The 18,432-nt window shown below is 42.2% G+C and overlaps 1 long non-coding RNA gene across 1 annotated transcript; it reads left to right on the top strand.

The window, feature by feature from the left end:
* The first annotated feature begins 9,216 nt into the window (after positions 1-9,216).
* On the top strand, positions 9,217-11,260 carry LOC142057068 (uncharacterized). The gene is made up of 3 exons (XR_012660526.1): positions 9,217-9,695; positions 10,333-10,392; positions 11,143-11,260. It is a non-coding gene; the product is annotated as an uncharacterized LOC142057068 (long non-coding RNA).
* Positions 11,261-18,432: the final 7,172 nt, after the last annotated feature.

Genomic DNA, 18,432 nt, shown 5'->3' with positions numbered 1-18,432 from the left:
GGGCTGCATCCCGGGAGCTGAGGCGCAGGGGGGTGAAGTGACATGACTGGGGGCACTCGAGAAATCTGTGGCAGGATGTGGGGTGAACCCCGATTTCCTAATTCCTCACAACAGTGAGATGGTTTCTGTGATAGCCTGCCACGCAGGGCTGTGCTTTTCCTCCATCAAGAAGAAAAATCTTTAATTTGAAGACACTCTGCAGACAAATACAGTTACGGGTGGCAGGGTACAAAAAGCAGTTTAACACAGTGTTAAAGAAAATTGAAGCGAAAAATATCTGTCTTAAGATTGCAGCCTTAACACTTGCACCAGGACTGATCAAAAGTTTTTCTTTTTTTAAAATTTTTTTTCTCTTTCCTTTTGGTGGAGAAGTTTTCTAAGGTATTTTTCAAACTTTCCAGTTTAGCAATGTGTTGGCTCAAATTGAAAAGAGAACTAGGCACTGGGTCACAGGCAGAATTAGGTTTGCGCTAGTGGTGGGGGCAGGTTGCTGACACAGCTACAATGAGACAAAACATTTAAAACTTCTGGCTTTGTACTTCTCAAATGCCTCTTTTAGAAAATCGCTTAAGTTGTTATTAACATCCACCACCCACCTTCCCTTTCTGGTCCTGACATTGTGTAATAATAGATAATGTTGACATATGTTCCCTGCTGGTCAGAAATACTATACTTCTGTGAAAGGTAACATTTTCAAGCAATGACAAAATGTATTTTACTTGGACAGAGCATTAGTTATTGGACTAATCTCACAATGTGGGATGTGGGGTAAAAGTTTTAACATTTTAGTTGTGGGAGAAAGTTTGTTGGGACAGTAAAAGCATCAGTATGGGGTGTGTTTAGTTTTCTTCATTTCTAGAGGTACTGGCTTGGTATCAAACTCTTGCGTCTGTAGGAATTTAAAAGAAACATTTGCAGTATGTATGAGGAACAGCTGTCTGTGTACTCCCAGCAACTTTTCAAAATGACTATTTGGACATTTTTTTTCTAGGAAGGATTAGAGAACTGAGGAGTATGTATGTATGTCCCGCAAGCTCCAAATGTTTGGTTTTTTTTTAGTAGATCAATTTTTAAAAGTTGTGTAACCGTAAAAAGATCTGCATTTATTTATCTATTTCCCACTAAGCGAAGCTGTCTGAAAATAGAAAAAGAGGAAGAGACAGCAAAATCTTCCAAACAAAAATGTTGTGAAAAAACTACTTTTGAAAGTAATCTAGGGTGAGATTCTATAAAAACGTGTCTGCTTCGCACGCCACCGAACTCAGCACAAGACTGCGCAAGCCTGGAGAAATCGAGTTTTATTTTACGTCTTGCACAGATCTCTGTGCTGGAGAAGCTGGAAATAATCTTTTTATTGAATCTGGTCTTTTTACGTGCTACAACAGGATCCAGAAATAATCGCGGGGGTCCTGTCATTTGACGGATAAACATCTCCTCTTGCAGTGGGCTCCCTAAGATTTGTTATTTTCCCCTGCACTAAGAATTGGGCTGCTCAGCCCGTTAGAAATGTGCCTTTTTTACTGCAAAATCAGTGAAGTTTAGGGAGCAGCCCTCTGTCCAGCATCCGCCCGCTGCCTCCCGGGCTCTGACACACCGGTCCATGGGGACCAGGAGCTTTAACCTGCACAGCCCTTGCCCCAAGCCATGAGCTGTGGCTCTGGGGAGGTCCTGGGGCCTCCTGAGCAAAACCTTTTGCTGCAATGAGCTGCTGCCATGCAGGTCGGGGATGGGGTCTCCCATGGAGCGGGGCGGCAGGGAGCTCCCCCGCAGGCTCCCCATCCATCTTCCTTCACCCATCAGGAGCGTCCTGTTTGTTTTCAATCTCTCCCTGCGTGTCTGTCGGGCTGCCTTGGCTTGGCTCTGTTCTCAGTTACACCCATTGATGTCAGTGGGGTTGCGTTGGTGGAATCAGGAGGAAAATTTGGCTCCTCATCTTTTTATTCCCCCTCTCCTCCTTTTTTTTTTTTTTTTTTTCTTTTTAATACGGCTCAGCCTAAGCCCAGACCACTGCCTGGCTTGTCCTGGGCTCCTGCTGCCGCTGGGGTGAGAGCTTCTCCTCTGCAGCTCCTGCTGCTTGGCACGGCTTCGCTGCTTCGTATCCAATCTCGGCTCAAAACATATCTGTTCTGCTTTCTGCTTCCTCCCTCCCTCTTTGCTCGCTGTAAAGCATTTTATTATCCAGACTTTATGGAAGGCTCTGTACAAAATGAAGTTGTGAGGTTATTTGTTTTGGTGCAGCCAATCCAATAGTGTAAGCTACTTCCCTCCTTTAATCTTCTCCTCTTTAGATAATACATAGGCTTTTATGTCCATTAATTGTCAGAAATAAATGCTTCTTTAGCTATTACTTCCTGCAACAAAGCAGTGATCTCCCTTACATACAGCTGTTTATATTATGCATAGCATAGCCCTGTCACAAGAATACATTACAAGTTTTTGTAAGACCTTGCCCTCACATTTAGCATAATTCCCAGTTTAACTTTCCTTTTTCCAAAAAGGAGAGAGAGTATCCAGTGGGCTACCGAACAGCAGTGCCTGCTGCCCCTTGGTCGACGTGGCTCAGGAGTAATCCCTGCTGAAGCCAGCAGGCATTAGAAGAAATAAAAGAGTGATAGGAGTGGTGGGTAAGGTTAGTGGAGTTTCACATTGCTGCTTTAGGACCTAATCATTATTAATTATTCGCTTAATAGTAGAGACTTCATGTCCCAGCTGAGATTAAGACCAAATGGTGCCAGATGTAGTGCAAACACCTATTAAGTCATGGTCCCTTTATCAAACAATTTACGGTCTAAATAGACAAGACAGAGAAAAGATGGGAGATGAACAAAGAGGTGTCAGCACCGGAGACAGGAAATTGGAGGAAAAGGGGCATTAGGGATAGGGAGAGAAATGAAGGCCACAGTGTAATTTCTGGAGATAATCAAGGGAAGACCCACAACTGGGGCAAAAGCATAGCCATGCTCCTTTGGAAACCTACTGTGCCGGCTGAAAACGGTCCTGCCTGTCACTGCTGGCCGTGAGGCTCTGGGGGGGAAGAGGTGGCGGAGATGCTCGTTACCCACTTCCACCAGAGCAACCTGAGCTCAGCTACCCTGCTGACGGCGAGCGCTCGAACTGACCGAGCCGGGTATTTCTGAGCTGGGCTAGGGGATGTTCACGTCACCCTCTTCCGCTGGCCCTGCAGGGAGGCGAGGAAGGGGTGCGGAGGGTGGGTGCTACCGTTTCAGCTAGCACAGCGGGGTCTGGAAGAAGACATGTCCGTAGCCCTGAGGGCTGCTCCTCTCCCTCCCGGCTTGGTTGGTACCTTTCTCAGGCCCCCTGGCAAGCAAGCACCACCAGCCCAGGCTCTCGCACTCACTCACATCTACCTACACCTACTTACACAATTTTACTTGCACCACCTTACGAATCGCCTCCGCCTTTGGCCCCCAGTTCAGTTCACCACTGAAATAAACGGATCCATGTGATCTGCTACAAATGGTCAGACCGCTTCGGTTTGTCACACGGAGTAGGTTGCCGTGATTTGTGTCTGGTTTTAAGTTTAGCTGTGCGCAGAAGAAAAGAGCTGACAACTTTCTAAAGTTCCTTAAATTCTCAAAATGCTCTACAAATGTTAGCTAGCTAGCAACAAAAGTATTTTAGATGCTTTGCTTATGTCTTAATGAATAACTTTCTGAAAGGGTTGTGACATACTTGTACCATTATTTAGTATGGCAATTGAAGAAAAAAAGAGCTTGGAAGGATGTTTGTTTTTATTTTTCTTCTTCTGACCACTCTGTTTGGAAGAACTGCCAAGTTTGACTCTAAACTTGCAAGTACAGTAACTTTTTTTTCTTTGAAACTTGGGTCTATAATGTCTGGAGCTGCTTTTGGTTGAAAGCAATTGTTACGTTCCTGACTCTTGTGATCAATCGAAATCAATTTCATACAGAAGGTTAACAGAGAAGGTCCAAACAAATGAATCCATGTGCATTTATCTGACAGTATTTCATATACAAATAACGAAAGCAGTACATTATCAATTTTCCGTAGTAAGAAGTGTTCTTCATGTTTTCATAAAATGTACTTAAGAGCTGACTTTGAAGAAAGACTTTGAAAACTTGCCAAACCTTCTTTGTATTTTGAAAGTCCACATCAAGAAAGTAGTAAATAGTCATTGAGCGTAGGAAAAAGGAAACTATTAGCATTGTTTTCTTTGAAAGATAAAAAGAAAAATGCAGTGCAAAACTTCATAATCTCTGAAATGTGTATTTGTTATTTGAATCAATTTAAAACAATTGTCACTGTTAAGTTCATGTTAGCCTGCCTACTGAACTGTATAAAATGGCTCTGTATCTGCTAGTTTCATATATACGGGTTCCCCCCTTTCCTCATCTCCTTCGAGTTTTACAGGCTTAAGCATTTCCATTTAACTTCGGAGTTAGAATTTATATGAAGGTTCTGCTTAAAAAACCCTACTTCACTTCCCCAACCCTCCTCAGGAGTTTTTTTAACCTATATTCATTCCTCTACTGTAAGGATACCTATCCTTGATTTCTATAAAGCAATAATTCCTCAGATTTCCCTTTCTGGGGCCCCTTTTCCATCATACAGCAGTTCTCTGTAACATGTTCAGATAAGATATCCTCTTTTTCTGTGGTTTTTTTTTTTTTTTTTAATTCGTTGTTTTCATTTTCAGATAACTCCTGGGCCAGGCTTTCTGTTTTTGGTAGTGCGATTTGGTGCAGCATCATTTTAAAATTGCTGTTCATCACCAGGAGAGATGAGACCAAGTGCTTTCCATAGGTTAAAAAAAAAAACAAACCAATCATTTCAGACTGAGCTTAGCCATGTGTTTGAAAGAAATTATGTATAGGCTTGTACCATATACCACCTTTGAACAGGTATACTGCATGTTTGCACCGAGCACAAGAACCTTGGTATTGTTTAATTATGTGTAATCAAGTAGCCAACTTGCCTTTTACCACCACTAATGCAGGTTGTACTTATGCATATATTAATTGCAAAGCCATTAAGCTGTCCCGTGTGAGGTAGTACTATGAGGAAATGCCTGTTCACTTCATCTTTAATAAGTTCACTATACGTTCAGCTAAAAGGGGATCTAAGCTGTGTGTAACCTGTGAGAAACAGAAGTGGAAGTTGGTACAGGAAGAAACATGTGTCTGCCACGTAGAAATGGGATATTTTCCCCTGGGTTTGCCATAGAAGTGCCTGTAGATTATAAAGCAGATAAAGAGCTTGGGTGGTTGGAAAGGCATATTGGTGCCTTTGGTAGCCAACTATAAACGCTGACCTTTTAAGAGGGATCGTGTCTTTATATAGAAAATGTATATTTGTGGATGAGATAAAGGTAGGATTACGGTAAGGATTTTTTTTGGCAGGAGTTTCCGTGATTGTATTTCTTAAGAAGATAGTTGATGGATTAAACGATCATCTGAGATTTTCAGAGTTTGTAAAGACTTTCAGATTTACCAATTCATCATCTCTTGCCTCCATCTAATTATTACAAATCTGTTGCCTCTAAATATTTTTTGCTGCTGGATATTGGCTCATCTCCTGCCCGAGCTTTGCTCAAAGTATCTATCCCATTTTTCAATAAACAATCAAGAAAACACAAAGTAGATTTAATTGTGATAAATGCCAAATGCATGAAAATAACTTGCTAAAAAGTATCAAAAATTTTCATGATTCTCTGCCTCTATTTTTACATTGATAAAATGGATCTAATCACGTTCATATCTTTTATGGCTTTATTGTAACAAACGGGCCGAGCCTGGACCTGCTGATGGCCTGTTCATGACCTTTCTCCTTGTAGGGAGTGGTGAGCGAAATTCGGTGGGATGAGGTTTTATTCAACCAGCTCTTTCATGGGGAGAGTTTGTTCCCTTGGGTGGGACGGGGCTAATGGTTTGGCCTCACAGCTCTGATCCTGGCAAAATGCTTTTGGGGAGGGCAGGAGTGACTCTGTGAATATGGGGGGGCACAGAAGGACTTACTTCAGGCTTCCAGTGGAAGATGTATTTTTCCTGTCACCACCGTTGCAAACTTCCTCGTACAAATCCTCTAACATAGCTCTTTGTGGTGCTCCGAGACACAGCTTTCAGGGCAGCACAGAGATTCAGGATGATGGCACTCTTCGTATGCTAAGACCCCCAAAATATAACCACTTAATAGCATCTTCTCTGTTTGGGGGACCAGAGGGGACCTCCAGATGGTGTTTATTTACTCTCTCTGAAATGGCAGTGACCTCACACACCAAGTGGTGACATTCCAGCTTGACCAGTTTGCTAATGAAGATACCCTGTTAATACTAATCTTGCAATGAAAACACGCTCCCCGCCCCGAATTCTTTTCTCAATTTGTTAACAAATCTTCCTTGAAGGTAGGAGTGAAATTTTAGAAGGGCTTTTTTCTAATAACCAGCATCAGACAGGCATCCCCACAACAGATGAAGAAGAACATCACATTTGTCCTCATGTCTAGGAGAGTGATGCAAATGACTATCCATCATTTAAATTATCATTTTTTCTTTATATGAGGATGCTCAAGGGGTCTGTTTCAAGAGTCTTTCTCATACTGCCATTGTGATTGTGGCATTGGGGTCTATCTGATAGCTGAGGAAACGGGTTATCTCGTCATTGGTGTGGACTCACTCTGTAACGTTTCACAAGCAGAACATAGCTTGAAAGGCACAGACTTTGAAGTTGCTGGGAATTTGACAGATTTCGATGAGGCCAGGACTTCATCACAATTCTGGTAGCATTGCCACAGCTTCGTGGAGCTGGACAGGAACAGTTTGAATGTTCATATAAAACAACAACAATGATTTTTCTTTTTCTAGCAATGGCTCTTGTCCATCTCTTCATTCCTGGTAAAAATCATCTACGTGTTGTTCTTTTAAGGATGACTTTTTATCTAGTTGCCTGCTTAGTGATGTCAAATGCTCTTTATTCTCCTAAAATGTAAAATTAATACTGCATTATTCTAACAGAATTTCATCAAGTTAAACTTTTCTGATAGAAAGATTAAAGGAGAAGGCAGAGGGCCAAATTCTTCGCCGTTGTGTGAGTGTTGAGCTAGACGATCCACTGACATCAAAGAAATTGGGATTTACGCTAATGTAATCAAAACCAGAATTTCTCACACAGATTTTCTATATATTTTTGTTAACTCCCGAAATATAGGACCATAATAATCCTTCTGTTCCTAAAGATGCACAATCTACGATCCCAGTGGCGGTCACATTACAGAGCACTAAGGAGGTGCGATTTGCATTGCCTATGTGAAAATCCTGAGATAACTGCAGCCTGAATGACTTACAGTGCACAGACATGCTCATTAATACGTAAAGTACTGTAACTACATGTGGTGCTTCCTAGAAGCTTGCTGCCTGCTTTTTTAAGGAGAAACGTAAGTTATTCAGCAAAGATACATTTGTCGGTGCTTTGTTTTGCTTTGCCATTGCGAAAATGTGCTTTTACAAAATTCAGGATATAAGTGCAGAAGACACAAGTTGGGCCTTCACGTCTTCGGCGGGGGGGGGAGGGTTATGTCTAAGGTGTTGGAGGGGTGTCGCCGCATGGTGCATCCAGCCACCATCCCGGGCATCCTCCGAGGGGCAGGGTGAGAGCATCTCGCTGCCGGCCCCCACCCCGCAGCCTCTGGGACATTCCTACAGCCGCTTTCCAGTGAAATCCCACGCTGGCAGGGTGACTCACATCAGAAGACATTCCAGAAAGAAGAATAATTATTCCATTGCTGGAATTGATGTAATGGTGTTTTTCAGGATGCTTTAATAGACATGAGTGATGTTTTGGCAGGCAATCGAAATAACCCGAGATATCTGATTGCATTACCGACTGCTACCAAGGGCATCTCTGGGGAAAGGGACATTACTTAAGGTACTTCCTCCATACTTTTAACTTGCTGGAGCTAACTTTTAGCGCAGCATAGGGTTCTTTTTCAGAAGACAGACATATTGGAGAGCTTAACCAAGACATATAACAAACCGAACTCTAAACATATACAGATTCCAAGAGACAGGCCTGTGTAAACAACATCATAATTCCCTGGGTTATGTGCTGTTTAAAATAACATTCAGCTATGCATTCACCTCAAAAGATTGCCACTTAACAGTGTTGTTTCTTTTTGTAATCTTTATTGTTTAGGTTTATTATGGCTCTCATTTTTTTCCCCCCTAGCAAACATAAACAATCCCCTTCTTCACCCCGGGAGCAGGACGCCCGTGTCCTGGCGGAGCTTCCTCCGTGCCGTGGCTGGCCGCAACGATAATGAATGAGGGCTACGTGGAGCCTCTTTCTCCCAGAAATAAGTTTATTCTCCCTGTCCGTATGTGTTTTAATACCGTGCTCCTTAGGATGGTGTTTCTTGTTATTAATGGTTACTACCGGTGTTTAAATACATTGGTTGGAATTGCGCTCTTGTTTAACACCCACGCAGTCCCGCCGAGGGCTCATTGCCTTCATTTAGGCTATATATTAAAAAAAATAAAATAAAATAAAAAAAGCCCTGCACACTGATGTCCCTGGGTTGTTTTGCAGAGGCCCGTCATTTAGCTGCTCTCGGCAGGTAAATAGGTCTTTTTCTTGGTCTGGCACATTGATAAGCCTTCACACTTGGCTGGGCTCGAGGTGCGTTTGTGCAAAGGCAGATTGTTTTAGTTAACATAATCAGTGAACTCACTGTTCTACCTGGATGTCTGGGAGAATTGCCAAGAGATTTCCCAACATTTCAATCAGAGGCAAGGGCTATAAAGCTGTCAGTTTTCTTGTAGGCCAATTTGCCTTTGCCATGGCTCTAACACTGTGCTCATTTATAAAGAAATCAGCCCAGGTCTTTTGGGGTAATATTTTACGCTGGTTTCAGTTTGAAGAAGAACAATTTCTTTTTCTTTCTTTCTCCTGTTTTTGTTCTAAAAATGCATCTTTTTAAAAGAAGTATTTCCTGACACAAAAAAATATGCCCCACCTTAAGACTCTGATACAATAATAATTCTTAAAAAAAAGAAGTTAATTAATATTCCATTTTTGTTCCCAGCAGTGGAGCGGAGCTCCTTTCACATATTGCACCAGCCTCAAGTAAATCTGTTCTTAAACAAAGAAATGAAGCTACTCAGGTCAAACGTTCAGGGTGATCTTGGTCTGTGTAGTAATTACAATCAGAGATATGTTAAACTACCTGAAAATAATTCACTTCTACAGGAAAAAAAGTATACCTACAAGTTTATGGTTTGCAGGTCATTGTCATCTACCCTACTTCCACCTGCCATAATAAATTCTGGTGAAATATCTACTCCTGAGTACTGAACTTAAAGATTTTTTTTCCCAAGCCTTCAATATTTACCACCTTGTGCCAGATTACATCATGTAACCTTCAACAATGTTGTGACATTTTTTTGGTTGATGGGACGTAGAGGAGCAGGGGACCACATCCGCCTGAAATTTCTTTGATGTTCCCCACAGGAAGTTTTTCAATATTTGATCACTTGGATGTTTTTGGAGTATTTCATTGTGGTGAAGACCTAGGACAACCGTCTGCTATTTCTGCAAGTGGGTGATGAGAAAGGTGGTCCTGTTCATTTTGCTCTGCAAAGATTCCAGCTGCAGGGAGCAGCCGTGGTGAGCAGCGGCAGGGACGCTGCTGAGCACAGGCTCCAGCGAGAGCCTGCAGGACAGGTACGTGGTGCCATCAAACGCATTTTGCGAGAGTTGGTTCATGGTTTTGAAGTTTCGGGTTTCTGAGGGTCAGCATCCCAGAGCGTGTTGGCGCAACGAAGGATGATGGTGACCCTGGGAGACAGGGAGGGATGGGCTCTTCAGCTGAGAGAGCTAGAAGTAAAACCAGGCTGAGCATCACCTGTCATGGGAGGATTTCACTAGTACCAGGAGTATATTAAGGCTTGACAAATTCACCTGTCAGAGGCTTCACACAGCTGATTTATTTGCCAGGACAGGTGGAGAGCTGCCTAGGCTTATCCCTGAGCAAAGTGGCATGAGAAGAGGCACATTAAAGAAGTTCTGCCTCTGATTGCAACAGTGAGAGCGGGACTGTTACAGCGCTGCAAATTAGCAGACAGTTTTAAACCAGCTCCCAAGCACTGAAATTAAAAGCACTTAATACAGGAATCATATTCTCTAGCTAAGGCACAACGGGACTCTGGTGAATTTAGTTTATAATGTTTCCATGTTGTAAGAGAAATTTGTCTTTTTGAGGCAATCGGGGGAGCCGCATTACAGCAGGACTTGCAAAGATTCATGTTTGTGTCTTGTGGCTGCAAGTGCATTAACTCTTTCGTGTGAACCTCTCTGCTAGTGCCATGGCTTCTTCCATGCTGAATTCAGTGGGCCTCTGGAAAATAATGTTCAGTTCAAGGTAAGTAGAGCATAGGTAACAAAATCTGCCTCATACTCATTTCTTGAAGAGAAAAAAGCTTCCCGTCATGGGATTATGTGAGTAAAGATATATTGGACCATCTCCTCTTGGGGAAATTTGTTGCACTTCAGCAATTAAGCAACAGTCAACCTCTGGTGATGTGGCTCAGCTAACAACCAGATCCACGAACATTCAAATCAAGAATGAAATTTTTGGAGGATTCTTATTCTCAATAAGAAATAAAATATTCCGACATTAATTATTTTTTTTCTACCCAAAATGCTACCTTGTAGACATGTCAGCCCTTTTTCCCTTTCTCGCACATGTTGGCAAACATACCATGTATTGTAATGAGATAGCAGAGAATACAACTGCCATCCTCATTACTGTTTCATTACTTGGTGATCACGAGAGCTTTTTTCCATCAGTGCCTGATTTCTGTATTATCAGGAAAAGGGCAAGGTCTTTGATGTTTTGTAACTTTCTTCAGTGCTACTAGAAAACTACTTGTTTTCTTCCTTTTCAAGGATATGTCAGTGGTTTATAATTGATCTATAGCAGATCTTTCAGATTTAACCTTAGGTCATATATAAAATATTAAATATGGCCATTATAGGGACGATGCCTTTTTAGAAAACCGTATGGGTGTTAGCCTTTATGGCCTAGACAAATTCCAATTTGGGTAATTAAATTTTGCCCGCATTCATTTTCCATGCAATTTTAATTGGACACAATATTTTTCACTTCCAGTGCCAAGAACAACCCCTTGTCCTGTGCTGTGAAAGAGTTAATAGGCGCTGAGCTAGAGGTTGCTGCTCTTCAATAGTGAGTGAATCTGCTACGTACCTTTGAAGAAACCAGCACAGAAAAATGCCAAATTCTCTTAAAATAAGGTACAAAATTTGTCAAAAGTTATGCCATGCTGTAAAAGTTCAGAAATACATTAGTGACATCCAAGTTACCGCACAGATATCCTAAAAAGCAGGTTTTCATAGTGTTCAAATATTCACTGCGCGGCTCATCAGATTGCATTAACCACTGCTACAAAAGGGAAGGGAATCAATACATATGTAAATGTGGCTCTGGTTTAAGAAGCTATTCTTGGTTTTACTGTTTCCATGCTAAAAGACATTGTAAACTGCAACAGACCCATTTCCTACGGGTTGGTTTCCCCCTGCCACCGGAGCAAGCGAAGCACACGGCTCGCCAGAAGATGAGCACAATGAAACGAGGGCTGGTGTTAATCATTTACAGAAGATCTTGTTCCATCTTGAGGAGGTGCCTAGGGATGAAACTCATTTGAGAGGTTTTCCTGGATGTTAGAAGTCACATAGATGGTTTAAACATTTATTATGGATTAAATATCATGGGCGAAACATACTTTGGTTTTTGGACTAGGCAGTAAGTATTGTCATTAACACTAGGCTTTGTCTAATTTAAGAAATCTGAGTCAGTCATCTGAGGCTGTGAGGTCCATTAGCACATTTTTCTCCATCTGTAGAAGATGGAGCATTATATTTTTTAGTTTTCTACTCTTGTAGATAAAAACAGATTCAAAATGTTCACAAAATCTGAAATTATATGTATGAAAAAGAGCAGACAAATAACATTTTCACTAAGCAGCGGTCCTTGAAGTTGTTTACATTCATATATATCAATAAAATCAAAAGCTGGGTGTTTTTCTTCATTCTCTCCTTTGTACAGTGTATTTGTTTCATTTGAAAAGAGTTGGCACTGGAGAGAATAATGATTGAAATCCCAAAGCTGACAGAATTTGACCCTGACAAGGGCTGAGAAGTTTGGCTGAACACAGCGAAGGAGCGAGATCCATGAACTGCTTAGGGGACAACAGTCACTGCAAGGGTGAAGTGCAGAAGGGTGTTGCAAGCGTGAGAGCTGCTCTTGGGTAACCCCAGATGATGTTAATCGCTCTAAGATGACATCCCCTCCGTTAAAATTTGCTCACCCTGACGCAGGGTATGGAAACCTGGCAAAGGCAAAGTACACAAGGGGAATTTTTGGATTGGTTTGCTAACAGATGCCTGAGGGGGATCAGGAAGGCCATGTGGACAGACGTAAGGATTTAAACCGTTTAGGAGATAAACAGGCGGTAAGAGAAGGCAGAGGTGAGAGAGAACAGAGACCTGCTCTGCCATCAGCGTGGGGAGCAAAGGCTGCCTGGGTTAGGCAGCTGGGGCTAGGGGGAAAGAGTCCTAAATCATGAATGAGCCTCAATGTCTGATGGAGAGATTCACTCCCAGTCCTCCAACAAAGCGCCTGCCCACGGTGCAGTTTGAAAGAGGAATTCACGTTAAAATGCAAAGTATTTTGTAGCATCAAAATCTCAGTGAAGAAATTCTTGTGCATTAAACGGAGACAGGTGATCAACAGGGAGAGTTATTAATGAAAATATGATCAGAGAATATTCTGCCTTTTAAATTCAATATTGAATAGCCACAGTGGACTTCTGGTTTGTTTATGCTGAGGATCCCAAGAGAGATCCTCCAGAATATTTGAGGATAATCTGTGGGGATTTCTGCTCCCATCTGTGGCTTTCCTCCTGGAATTTAGTTTTCATGCTGTAATCTAAACATCACTTTAGGTCATCCAAAAGCATTTATTATCTTATTAAATGGAACTACCTTCACTGCTCCTGCATCAAGTTTTATGGGAATAAGCCCACAAAGCATCATGAACCACGCTGCGCTTTGTAGGTTAAAGCCATGGAAATCAACTTTTAACCTTGTGTTTGAGGGAGTAACAAACATCCTGTTTTTCTGGATTTTATGTGTGTTCTTGTGTGTTCTGTGCTGCTTTATGGCACATATGGTTGGACTTGATGATCCTAGAGGCCTTTTTCAACCTTAGCGATTCTATGATACCTCTGTGCCGGTGAAATGCCATGACATGGCACGAGCCGCCCAGATCCCTGAGAGCGTTCATGAGATGGCTTGGTGTGGAGAGCAGCCGTACAAAGCTGCACGCAGTTGGCGCTTCAGTATCAATCTTCCCATGTTGAAATGAATATGGAGATTTGCAGTCGTCTTCGTGGTGCCATTTCAGCCAGTCTTTCAGTCGACTCTGGAAAGCCATCAGCAAATTGGTCTGCGTTGTCTCCAGGTTAGCATCGGTATGGAAATGGATTAGAGACAGGAAAGCTCAGTATACAGTAAATAGAAAGGGAAGCTTTATGTCCTTAGGATACATCTGTCCTGAGCACGTTTAGATTTCGGTTGGAATCCCTGGTGCTTTGCTAGTGAGGCATCCAGCGCTCTACTTAGTTGCTGTAAGAATCTCGCCCATCAAGGAGGACCCATCTTCGAGCTGTTTCTGGCCACCATTAACTCACTGGATGTGGGGATGCCTGAGATATCTGCTGTCGGTAAAGGATGAGTACTCTGAACAACAATTTCACACAACCTCGTTCTTGGCTCCACAAGCCCAGGGACTTGCAAATTCAGAGATCTTTAATAAGTACCTTCAGATGAACTGGAGGGAAAGAAAAATTATGCCATGGACCCCCTAGTCCTATGCAATAACTGCTTGGTCACCTGGATATTTAACAGTGATTTACAAGCATTAATGAATCCGAGCCTCGATTACATCCTCAAGGGCAAGGACGTATTATCAGTCCATCTCCCTTTCCTCCCCACACAATTTGCAGATGGGGTAAAGGTAGCGCAGCAAGGAGGGGGTTGATGGTTTCTCATCTGACGCTTTTACCACTGAGATGTATTTCCTCTTCTCTCTCTTTCCCCTCCCCCTATCCCAAATGCTTGAAAATGACACTTTTTTTCTGAGGATCTTTTGATACGCTGATGTAGTGTGTCTGGAAAAACAAAGTTTTTGATTTGAAGTAATAGCTGCTGAGAATTCATTGAAGATCGCACTTATTTTTCTTTCCAACCCTTTTTGTCTGCATCAGATCTCAAAATTTGTAACCTTTCAGCCATTATACGACTCCATTATGACTCTCTCCAATGATTAATGTGGGGTTAATAACTTTGTCCAGTGAAGGTTGGTGTAAAGGAGTGAACGTTGCTGACTGCGCCCCTATTAATGGTACATTTTGATTGGTTTGGAGACCATATTATTACGTGCTTCACCTACTCAGAAACAGCTTTTCCATGAAAAGACAGAGTAAGACTGTATTTTTAGGAACAATCTGTTTTCTGTCTGTAATTAATATGTTCCGGATTGCTTGGCTACTTTGGTCGGTGTATCACAAACTAGACTATTATACTCAAAGCTACTTTTGGGACATCCAGTAATAGCTCCTATTGAATGCATTAAGAGCAACCCCTGTAAATCACTGTGGGTCTGAGTAACTATCTAGCTTTGCCTAAACCATGCCAGGTTTCTGTAACAAGCCTATGAGCTATCACTGGGTAAAAAAATGTATCCTTGATTCACACCTCTCTGGTGTAAATCCTGTTCCAATTTTAAAAGCACCTTGTTATAACAGTGTTGGACAGAGGAATTCTTGAGGCTAAGTGACATTTACAGCCTACGATACTAGTGTATCCGCACTGTGTATCCATCAACATTTGGCATTTAAGAAAATCTGCTCATCCTCGCATCGCCTGTTAAACACTCTCTCTATTAGTAAAAAAAATCAAAATGAAAAAAAAAAAAAAAAGAGAGAAGAAAATAATCCTCTTTGCATTTGAGTTTATAATAGGCGAAAAAGGGGTCAGCTTGACCGCAATGGTGTGAAATCAGCCCCAAATGACCTCAGGCAACTGTACACCTGGAAGAAAAAGGTGGGTTAAAATGACATTTTTTTGTGTCCACAAGTTAATGCTGGAATAACTTGCACTCGTTAACGTGCACAGCTGTATTATCCCGGGGCAGTTTTTGGCTCGGTGTGAATTTACACATCTGTCAGATTGCTTGGAGATCCATAGGCAAACTGTAGCGCTAGGAAACATTTTGTGGATTTGGGATGTTTCCTGTAGGAACTGGAAGCGCAGAAGAACGAAAGGATTGCCTTCTTGCCGCAACCAGCGCTCCTCGCTGCCCCTCTCGCTCTTCACTCCAAGGAACAGGACAAAAGCACTTCTGTCCGCAGGTGATTTTAGGCTCCGCTTCAAAACTTCATTCTTAAGTCAAACCCGCATTTTTTAGTTCAAAACTGCGTTCTTAATTTAAAACCGCTCGTGCGCTCCCTCCGGTTTATTCCAAACAGCAGTCCCCAAGGGGTGTTTGAATTCGCGTTAATGACAACAGGTTTGCCTGACTTGGTTTTTAGGGAGTGTAAGCTGAGCATCAGACTATGATTACTGAATCCAGGGCTTTGGCCATGGATCAGGTTCCTTTTTTCCCCCTGCTTCCTATATTGCTTCAGCCGTTTCTATGTCACCTTTTCTTCCTGGGTTATCATGCTGTAGTTATTCTATTTTTCTATGTCCTCGAAACCAAGAGAATTTCCCACGTCTTCTCAAGGTGCTCTGCTTTGCCTGTGATTCTGGTTTCCTCTCCGGAGCCCTTCATACCCTCTCGATGCCGTGCCGTGGCCTGAGCTGGAGCCCTGAAACCACGCGGTTCCTGCACCTGCCTCTGCTGCTGGCTTCCCAGGTGGCCTTTGGAATATTTTCATTTATTAACTATAGAGTGGTTTTACACCACCCTTGTCTCTAACTTGCATCTGAGATTGCTGCCGTGTATTTGAATGCATAATGTAGTTTGGGATGCAGTTTGTGCTACTATGTAAAATACAGTTGTATTGTTCATATGGCAAATAATTTTTTAATTTATAACCCTGGGACAAACAAAACGAAGACAATTTTTTTTTCATTTTTGTAGAGCGAGAGTGAAGACAGTCGAGCAGAAAAGGTTTTTCTTGTTTGCGGAGCCGCGCTGCGGCGTTTGGGGCTGTCGTGCATGTTGGTGGAGCGAGATGCAAGGCAGACGCGCTTGCTTTGATTGGTTTTGGGGGCGGCTGTGCGGTGGGGGCGTAGCTCGCAGTGGAGCTGGCACAGCTTCCAGGCCCGGGGTTAAGTTGCTCTGTTTGGTTCAATTGGTAATTAATAAAAGCAATGGCCAATTTGACTTTATACCATGTGTCTGTCTGTGTGGAACCTGGCACCCGCAAACCCTCTTCCTAGCGAGCAAGATGGTCAGTGTATTTTTTGACGTGCACATTATTCTGGGACCTTGGAAGCGTGTGACATTTCGGTGGAGGGGAAGAAGCCTCCTGACCCTTGACATAGGTTTAAAACGGTAGTTAAACACGACTTTCAAAAAGTTTCTGAAGCGCTGGTGTAGGTGCACCTCCTACAGCTCCCAGATTTTCCGTAGACAGGTCCGTCAGAGCTTCAGGACAGCATCTCAGCAGTTGAGTCGTCTCGTAAACCCAGAAGGGGCTACCAACACTTTGGTGCAAGACTTCCCCCCCTCGCCCCTCCAAAGAGGAACATCTGCTCCTTAGCATGCTGCTCATTTCCATGGCAGGACTCCAGTTGCTCTTCCAACGCAGAGCTCGGCAATAGTAGCGCTGGTGTCTGAGCTCTGGAACAAACCAAGAGGTTTGCGTGTGCTTTTGTGTGCCATGAGTTATTTCTACTGTGTGCTTATTTATAATAATGGGCATTCATTATTATGAGAGCGCCTTTTTGCTCAGGAATCATCACAGTACATGCTGGAAATGCATCTTGACAATAGTTTGCGTTTGCATATTATGGACTCATAATACGTATTTATTTGTGTGTATAAAACTAATTCCAAATACATAGTAAAAAAAAAAAAAAAAAGTCCTTCGGAAATTGCATGAACAGTAGTTCCATTTAAAATATCATATCTTGGCCAATTTTGTTATGTCCAAATATCCTAGTCACATTGTAGACTAACAGCCTGCCAAATTTCACTTAAAAGCACAGCCAATTTTTAAGTTACAGAAGCACAAAGAGCAGTGGAATGTTCTTTTTTAGGACTCCTCTAACTTAAACAAAAATTATAAGGTTTTTATTGTTTTGCTTAAATCCAAGGGAAAAAAAATATTTGCTGCAGCTCGGCCTGGATCACGCTGCAAAATGCAGCGTTTGGCTGTCTGCGCGACCAGAGCGCGCTACTTAAAACAAGTTGATTTGCTTGTTAGAAGTTCAAAGCCCACGTAAAAGTATATTTATTAGTCAATACGAGTCAGTTGGAGGAATTTTTATTAATGGAACCTAGTTTTAGTTTTTACTTATTTATTCCCCCCACCCCTCAAAGCAGAGTAGTTCTCCCATGGGGTTATTAGCTGGAGATATTTCTCCCACCGAGCGCTGTTCAAAATTGGGGTCTTTATGGGCGCTTTATCTTGTTCTTTTCAGTTTGGAACAGGATATGCCAATTTGCTCACAGTGCAATAAAGTTTAAAATAGTCTAAAGTAAGAAATACCGAGTTTTGCTCCTGTCAGTGGTGGTCAGGAGCTACTATTAAAATGCCTTAAAGGAAAGAAAATAATATTTAAATTGTGGGAATAACCCCAAATGTTTTCATGAAAGGGCTGTGGTGGTTTTTTTCTTTTTTTGAATTTTATCTAAGGTTTGGTTGTCAGGAAAGAAAAAAAGGATCCGCTTTTATGATTTCTCATCTACATACTTAAAACAATTTTCCACTGGCTTCAAAGTAACAAATGCATGGATTCATTAGAATAATTACAGAAAAAAAGAGAAAAATGGAATCAGCGCCTTAAAAATCTCCATTTTAGCTCCATAATGCCTACCGTGCGGGGGGAAAATAGTTAATTAGGACAGCAAAAGACAGCACTGGGAAAACGTGCTGCGCGACAAAGGTGGCAGAACCCGTCCAAGATTTGTATTGAATAAGGAAGTTATAACCATCCCTATAAAACGGCTTAAAAAAATGATAGAAATACACATATAAAAGCCCCCCTAGCAATCCCCCATCGCTTGGTTCGAATATTTCCAAAGGCTACGGTTGTAAAATAGTATTTATTTCTCCTGCGCAGCCGGCTGGCTTCTGCCTCTCCCCTCTCCGCGCCGCCTCCAGCCCTGTGCGGGGCTGCCTGTTCTTTATTCCCAGCGCAGCTTTTA

Source organism: Phalacrocorax aristotelis, chromosome 5, assembly GCF_949628215.1.
Source record: "Phalacrocorax aristotelis chromosome 5, bGulAri2.1, whole genome shotgun sequence".
NCBI lineage: Eukaryota > Metazoa > Chordata > Aves > Suliformes > Phalacrocoracidae > Phalacrocorax > Phalacrocorax aristotelis.
This window is presented reverse-complemented; position numbering and strand designations above follow the sequence as displayed.